The sequence below is a fragment of the Scyliorhinus canicula genome, chromosome 19 (genome assembly GCF_902713615.1).
Source record: "Scyliorhinus canicula chromosome 19, sScyCan1.1, whole genome shotgun sequence".
Lineage (NCBI taxonomy): Eukaryota > Metazoa > Chordata > Chondrichthyes > Carcharhiniformes > Scyliorhinidae > Scyliorhinus > Scyliorhinus canicula.
Genome location: NC_052164.1, coordinates 44,294,840 through 44,303,745, shown reverse-complemented (window position 1 = coordinate 44,303,745; position 8,906 = coordinate 44,294,840).

Genomic DNA, 8,906 nt, shown 5'->3' with positions numbered 1-8,906 from the left:
AGGTGCATATGACTCGGGCGAGAATGAGTGTGTTCTTTCAGGGGGTAGCAGGTGATAGGTGTGGGCGGGGGCCGGCGAATCCGCGCACATGTTTTGGGGTTTTGAAAAATTGGGAGGATTCTGGGCGGGAGTGTTCACGGTCTTAGCTCATGGAGAGGAGGAAGGCCAATGTCGTGGCCTTTGCCTCTTTGATTGCACAGCGGTGAATTTTGCTGGATTGGAGGTCGGCATCGCCACCGGGGGTAGCAGCTTGGTTGGGTGACCTGTACGACTTCCTGTGGTTAGAGAAAATAAAGTATGAGTTAAGGGCTCTTCCGGGGGGTTTGAGGAAAGGTGGGGGATGTTTGTGAACATGTTTGAGGGGCTGTTCGTCGCAGGGGGGGAGAGGGAGGATGAAAAAGGAGGAAAATCTGTACAGACTGTATAGTTGATTGTTGGGAAGTATGTTTCCGGGGTGTTTATTCGCTGTAACCTGTTTTGGTACATGTTTGTAATAAAAATGCATTTTTAAAAAAAATTATTGTACCCCTTAACCAACTTTAATATTCCTTATCAGAGTTACATGCATATTGGAACTGATAAACACAGAGAGTAAGGAGGGGAGGGAACTATAGGAATATCTCTGGACAGTTACTGGACAGAGCAAGGCTACCACTGGACGAAGCCTGGCGAAAATGGGAGGACGAACTGGGGGCAGAAGTGGGTTGAGGACTCTGGAGCGAAAGCACTGAGCAGGGCCAACTCCCCCTCCTCCTGCACGAGGCTCAGCCTCATGCAGTTTAAAGTGGTGCACAGAGCGAACCTAACCAGAACCCGAATGAACAGGTTCTTCCCGGAGGTGGAGGATAAGTGAGAACGGTGCCAGGGACGCCCGGACAACCACGCCCACATGATCTGGTCTTGCCCCAGACTTGTTGGGTTCTGGACAACCTTCTTTGAGGCGATGTCCAAGGTCGTGGGGGTGAGGGTGGCGCCGTGCCCGAGAGTGGCAATCTTCGGGGTATCAAAACAGCCAGAGCTACATATGGGGAAGGGGGCCAATGCCCTTGCTTTTGCTTCCTTAATTCTTTGCCTGAGAATCCTGCTCAGCTGCAGACCAGCCGCACCTCCCACAGCTGCAGACCAGCAGCACCTCCCACAGCTGCAGACCAGCAGCACCTCCCACAGCTGCAGACCAGCAGCACCTCCCACAGCTGCAGACCAGCAGCACCTCCCACAGCTGCAGACCAGCAGCACCTCCCACAGCTGCAGACCAGCAGCACCTCCCACAGCTGCAGACCAGCAGCACCTCCCACAGCTGCAGACCAGCAGCACCTCCCACAGCTGCAGACCAGCTTGCAGACCTGGCGGAATTTCTCCACCTGGAGATTAGGTACACCGTCTGAGGGTCGTAAGAGGGCTCCCACAAAGCCTGGGGGCCATTCGTCGGCCTGTTCCAAGATCTGTTTGAGGCCAATAGTGACTATGAAAAGAGGGGGAGATGGGGTAGAGCAGACATGAATGTATACTACAAGGATGTTTAAAGGGGGAAGGGCGGTGAGTTAAGGAGGAAACCCAAAGGAGCCACAGAGAGAAACATGGAGGGAAAGGGGGGGGGGGGGGGGCGGGAGGAGAGGGGGCAGGAAATCCCCTCCCCTCCCCGAACCCATAAGGTCTACAACAAAAGCGGCAGAAAAGAGGATAGGAGTTCAATTCCAGCCCCGGGTCACTGTCTGTGTGAAGTTTGCACATTCTCCCTGTGTCTGCGTGGGTTTCAGACCCCACAACCCAAAGATGTGGAGGGTAGGTGGATTGACCACGCTAAATTGCTCCATAATTGGAAAAAATGAAGGGCACTGTCAATTCATCTTTTAAAAGCCCTGGGGGAGGGGGGGGGGGGGGCAAGAAATTCCTCTCATCTCAGTCTTAAATGTGCTGAGCCTATCCCATGATGGGAGACATCTTCTCAGCATTTACCCTGTCAAGTTGGAGTGTGGGATGCATTGCCGGGAACTGTGGCAGAGGCAGGTTCAATTGAGCCATTCAAGAGGGTGAGTGTTGGAATAGAGACGGGGGAAAGGCAAGGGAATGGCACTAAGTCTTGATGCTCATTTGAGGAGCCGGTGCAGACACGATGGGCCGAATGCCCTCGTTCTGCGCCATAACATTTCTGTGACACAATGCACTGTCAGCCCAGTTATATCCAATCACAATTGGACACAACAGCCTATTGGATCCCAGCAGAGAGCGCTAGGCTTCTGTGATCGAAAAATGCTGTTGAAAAGTAAAACCTTGAAGCGACACCAAAGACGTTCAGTGCCGTTTAAGGAGCAGAATGTGTCCCTCCTGCTCTGTGCTCTCTCTAGCTGCAGGTGGCGCTCACACCCAGCAGATGCAGACCTGCGATCAGCACTGGGGAAGGGGTGAAGTTTGTCTGCGAGGGAAACTCACCCACCGCCAGTCTGGACCAGAAAGCGGGCGCATTGCATCCAAACAGGCGGGAGTTCAATTTCAGATATCAACTTGACCGGGGAGCAAGTGTGGCAACACTTTCTGCCGTTTCTTGTCATTCTAGTGTTCAGGACATCAAACATCACATGGCCACTGAGAGTTTAATAAGGAAAGGACAGGGCAATGTTAAGCGTAATCGTTTATTAACTTTATTTCTTCATTTATAATTGTTATTCTTTGATCCTCTTGACCCTTCGTGTTAATTCTTGTACATTATTTTTGCACCGTATACCATTATTATCCCCACCAATGGAATTTAACCTGCCCAACCCCCCCCCCCCCCCCCCCCGTACCTTCGGCTACACGCAGCCAATTAATTACTTTTCAAATATACTCGCAGTTGTTTTTGATTTGTTCAGAAAAGATGGGGAGATAAAAGTGAGGTGGGGCAACAATACTGATTCGGGAAACATTTGCAGCATTCGAAGGGGGGAATGTGGGGACAATACCAGAATCCATTTGGTTAAACTTGAGCAGCAGAGTATGACTTTGCGACTGGGAGTATTCCATAGGCCTCCAAATAGTGAGAGATAAAGAGATAGAGGAGCAAATCTGCAGGGGAGTCGCAGCGATGCATAAGTATTGATGTGGAGATGCCAGCGTTGGACTGGGGTGAGCACAGTAAGAAATCTTACAACACCAGGTTAAAGTCCAACAGGTTTGTTTCAAATCACTAGCTTTCGGAGCACTGCTCCTTCCTTAGGTGAATGAAGAGGTAGGTTCATTCACCTGAGGACGGAGCAGTGCTTTGAAAGCTAATGATTTGAAACAAACCTGTTGGACTTTACCCTGGTGTTGTAAGACTTCTTACCAAGAAGTATAGAGTAGTGATAATTGGGGACTTTAATTACCCAAATATCAATTGGGACAGGGTTAGAGTAAAGGGAAAGGAGGAGGGGGAGGAATTTTTGGAAAGTGTTCATTCAGTTGTCGATCCAACTAGGAGCAAGGCATTGTTGAATCTGATATCTGATGCTGGCGTGTGGGGGGGGGGGGGGGGTGGTGGTGATGGTGAGGTATATCAAATGGGCCAAATATCTGTGAGAAAACCCATTGTATCATAAAGTTTAGATTAATGCAGAAGAACAAGGAAAAATCTAACGCCGAATGCCTACATTGGAAGAGGGCTAATTTCAATGGCATGAGAAGGGATCTAGCCATGATTAAATGATCCAAAGGCTGACATGAAACACTGTAACAGCACTGGGAGAGCCTTCAGGTACAAAGTCGATACATCCCGAAAAGAACAAGAGGTACTCATTGGATGACGAGGAAGATAGAGAATATGATTGAACAAAAGAAAATTTATGATGCTTATGTCAGGTGAATTCTTCAAGTATGAACTAGGTCAAAACACAATATATTGAGAAGGAAGTGAGGACATAAATAAGACCGACAAAGAGAGCGTATGAGAATGGAATGGTAGTCAATATAACAGGTAATCCAAAAATCTTCTACCGGCATGTAAATAATAAGTGGGCAGTAGGAAGTGCAATGAGTCCTACTGGGGACAAAGAAGTTGATATATGTGTAGGGACAGGAGGGGAGGCTAGAACACTTAATGTGTACTTTGTATCTGTGTTATTAAAGAAGAGGAATTTGACAAAATATCAGTTGTAGCAGAGATGGTAGAGGCAATGGGATGGGATGGAAATTGATAGGCAGGATGTACTGGAAAAGCTTACTATGCTTAGAGTGGACCAGTTGCCTGGTTAAAATGGTAGGTTGCTAAAGGAAGTGGGAGTGGAGATATCAGAAGCATAATTTTCCAAGATACAGAAGATGTGCCAGAGGAATGGCGAGCCACAAATACGACACCTTTATTCAAAAAAGTGTGCAAGGACAGCCTAGTAACTAATGCCTAGTCAGTTTAGCATCAATGGTAGGTGACGTTTCAGAAACAATAAAAGGAGGCGGTGGGGGGGGGGGGGGGGGGGGGGGGGCGTGGAAATCCAGCACTTGCAGATGATTATGTATAATTAATGGTAGCCAGCTAGAATTTGGTAAAGGCTGATTGTGCTTGACTAATCTAATTGAAACTTTTGATGAAGTGACAGAGCAGGTTGATGGAGAGAATGTGGTGCATGTTGTCTTTGTGGATTTCAAGAAAGCTTTTAACAAAGTACCACACGAAAGGCTGGTTGACAAAATTGTGACTCATTGATGGGGTGTCAACGTCAGCTTGCATAAAACATTAACTGAAGGACAGATAACAGCAAGTAAATAGTTATATTTCAGACTGGAGGGTGGTAGTCGGTGGTCTTCCCCAAGGGTCAGTGCAAGGACCACTGTGTTTTATGATTATAGAATACAGAGTGAAATTTCAGGATTTGCAGATGATACTAAACTTGGGAGGAGTGGCAAACAATGTGAATGGGATGAATCAAGTGAAACAGGACAAAGATTGGTTAGCAGAATAAGCAGACATGTGACAGATGAAAAACAATGGAAAGAAGTATGAACTGATGCATTTAGAAGAAGAGATAGGGAAAAGTGATGTAGATTTAATAGCACAATAAAACAGGGAAGTTATGCTGAATCTTTATAAAGCTCTGGTTAGGAACCAACTGGAGTATTGCATCCAGTCCTGGTCACTACACTTCAGGAAGGCTGTGACAGTCCTTGAGAAGGTTCAGAAGAGATTTTCCAGGGATGGGGCCATTTGAGTTACAAGATTGGGCTGCGGAACCTGGAGTTGTTCTCCTCGAACAAAGGAGATAGAGGTGAACATGATTATGGCAGGATTGAATAAGGTAAACAAAGAAATCTGTACCTATTTTAGCTAATGGTACCAGCACCTGGGGGGGAGGGGGGGTCACAGATTTAAGGGAAGTGGTGCAGGGAGAATGTGAGGAAGAACATTTTGAGGCAGTAAGTGGTAATGACCTGGAACTCGAGGAAACAGGTAGTGGATGGAGGGAGGGTAGTGGATGGGGAAGGTAATTTAGTGGGTGATCCAGCGGGGCTGAACAAGGTCGTCAGAGACTTTTATAGGAAGCTGTACACTTCGGAACCACCCGGGGGGCCAGGGGGGATGAGGCAATTCCTGGACGGACTGACCTTCCCAAGAGTGGGGAGGTGGTTGGTGGACGGACTGGAGGCCCTGGTCAGGATCGAAGATCTATTGGGGGGCCTGAACGTCATGCAGTCGGGTAAAGCCCCGGGGCCGGACGGGTATCCGGTGGAGTTTTACAAAACATTTGCCAGGATAGTGGGGCCGGTGCTGGTCAGGGTCTTTAACGAGGCAAGAGACAGAGGGAGTTTACCCCCGACGATGTCTCAGGCCACCACCTCGCTCATTCTGAAACGGGATAAGGACCCGGACGCCTGTTGGTCATACAGGCCGATCTCCTTGATTAACGTAGATGCCAAATTACTGGCCAAGATTTTGGCGACCAGAATTGAGTACTGTGTACCAGATGTAATTGTGGAGGACCAAACCGGTTTTGTAAAGGGGAGGCAGCAGGTGGCCAACATAAGAAGGCTGCTCAACGTGATTATGATGCCCCCGGTGAGTAGGGAGGTAGAGATAGTGGTAGCCATGAATGCTGAAAAGGCTTTTGACCGGGTTGAATGGGAATATCTGTGGGAGGTACCAGGACGGTTAGGGTTCGGGGCGGGATTCATCGACTGGGTTAGGCTATTGTATCAGGCCCCGGAGGCGAGTGTAAGGATGAACAGGAAGACATCAGACTACTTGAGACTGCACCGTGGGACAAGTCAGGGCTGCCCTCTCTCCCCACTGTTTTTTGCGCTGGCCATAGAGCCGCTGGCAATTGCACTGAGAGCTTCTAGGGGCTGGAAAGGGCTGGTCCGAGGATGGAGTGGAACATAGAGTCTGGTTATCCGCAGATGATCTGCTGTTATATATATCAGACCGAATGGTGGGGATGGATGGTATGATGGCAACCCTGAGGGAATTTGGCCGGTTCTCCGGATACGAACTGAACAAGGCTAAGAACGAGTTGTTTGTAATTCAGGCGAGGGGGCAGGAGAGTAGGCTGAAGGGGTTGCCGTTCAGGCTAGTGGGGGATATTTGGGGATTTAGGTGGCACGGGACTGGAGCACGTTGCATAAGCTCAACCTGTCCCGCCTGGTGGAACGAGTGAGGGAGGAGGTCCGGATGTGGGATGCACTCCCGCTGTCATTGACGGGGAGGGTGCAGACTGTTAAGATGACGATTCTCCCGCGGTTCTTGTTTGTTTTTCAGTGTCTCCCCATCTTTATCCCACGGTCCTTCTTTAAGAGGCTGAATAAAATTATTCTGGGATTTGTATGGGCAGGGAAGTCCCCCGTGGGTGAAGATGCTTGAAAGGAACAGAGGAGAAGGGGGGCTGGCGTTGCTGAACTTCAGCAACTACTACTGGGCGGCCAACGTAGCGATGATAAGGAAATGGATGGTGGGTGCGGGGTCGGTTTGGGAGCGGATGGAGGCTGCTTCATGCAGGGGCACTAGCTTAGCAGCCCTGGTCACGGCGCCTCTGCCGCTTCCGCCTGCACGGTACTCCACCAGCCCAATAGTGGTGGCGGCTCTTTGGATCTGGGGCCAGTGGAGGAGGCATGTAGGGGAGGTAAGAGCATTGGCGTGGACCCCAATCTGTGGCAACCACCGATTTGCCCCGGGGAACATGGACGGGGGGTATCGACTGTGGAGGAGGGCGGTGATTGTGAGGATGGGGGATCTGTTCCTGGAAGGCAGCTTTCCGAGCATGAGGGCGTTGGAAGAGAAGTTTGGGCTGGCGAGAGGGAGCGACTTTAGATACTTGCAGGTGAGGGATTTTGTACGCAGACTGGTGCCGTCCTTCCCACGTCGCCCGTCGAAGGTGAGGCAGGACAGGGTAGTTTCTAGGGGAGAGGTGGAAGAGGATAGAGTTTCAGACATCTACAAGAAACTAATGGGAGCTGAGGATACACAGACCGAGGACCTTAAGTGGGAGGAGGAGCTGGGGGGGGGGGGGGGGGGGGGGGGGGGGCTGGAGGGCGGTATTTGGGCAGAAGCCCTGAGCAGAGTAAAGACGACCGCAACATGCACCAGGCTCAGTCTGATCCAGTTTAAGGTCATGCACCGGGCCCACATGACGGTGGCCCGGATGAGCTGATTCTTCGGGCTGGAGGACAAGTATGCCAGATGCGCCGGAGGGCAGCTAACCATGTACACATGTTCTGGTCATGCCCTAAACTCAGGGGGTATTGGCAGGGATTCGCAGATGTCAGGGTATTGAAAATTGGGGTGGTAATGAGCCAAGAGTTGGCAATCTTCGGGGTTTCAGAGGGCCGTGAGTCCAGGAAGAGAGGGAGGCCGACGTTCTGGCCTTTGCTTCCCTGGTAGCCCAGCGACGAATACTGTTAGCATGGAGGGACTCAAAGCCCCCGAGGGCTGAGGTATGGCTATTGGACATGGTGAGCTTTCTTGGCCTAGAGAATGTCAGGTTCGCCTTGAGAGGTTCACTATTAGGGTTCGCCCAAAGGTGGCAGCCATTTATTGACTTCTTCGCAGAGGAGTAAGCGTCAGCAGGGGGGGGGGCAAGGGTAGAGTAGAGTAGAGTTGGGGGATATTGAGGCAGGTCCGTGCATGAACAGAGCCGTGGTTTGCACTATGTTTAATTTGTAATTTGTGTTTTGACTTCTTTTTTTTTGTACTGTACAATGTCATTTTTTCTATATGCCTAAAATACCTCAATAAAATTGTTTGTAAAAAAAAAATTTGGTTAAATTGCCTTCTTCTGTACCATAAATGACCTTTCCCCTTTACTATCCCGACTCTAACCCACAACACATTTGGTCTATCCATTTCTTGGACTTCACTATTGTGCATGCCCCCTTTGCCCCAACAGCACCTGGGTTCCTATCCCCTTCTGAAACCCCTCTGCCTCGCAACCTCCTTCTCCTCATGGCAGATCCTGCTAATAACCCACAGCATTGACAAAGCACTTAGGGGCTAGTTTAGCACAGTGGGCTAACCAGCTGGTTTGTAATCCTGAATAAAGCCAGCAGTTCAATTCCTGTGGCCTCCATGAACAGGTGCCAGAATGTGGCGGCTAGGGGCTTTTCACAGTAACTTCATTGAAGCCTACTTGTGATAATAAGTGATTTTTAAAAAATTTAGAGTACCCAATTCATTTTTTCCAATTAAGGGGCAATTTAGCATGGCCAATCTACCTAGCCTGCACATCTTTGGGTTGTGGGGGCAAAACCCACGCAAACACGGGGAGAATGTGCAAACTCCACACAGGCAGTGACCCAGAACCTGGATCGAACCTGGGACCTCGGCGCCGTGAGGCAACAGGGCTAGCCCACTGCGCCACCATGCTGCCCAAATAAGCGATTATTATTATTACATCTCCTTTTTGGCTTAAAATCCATAGAATCCCTACAGTGCAGAAAGAGGCCATTTGGCCTATCTGGTTTGCACCCAC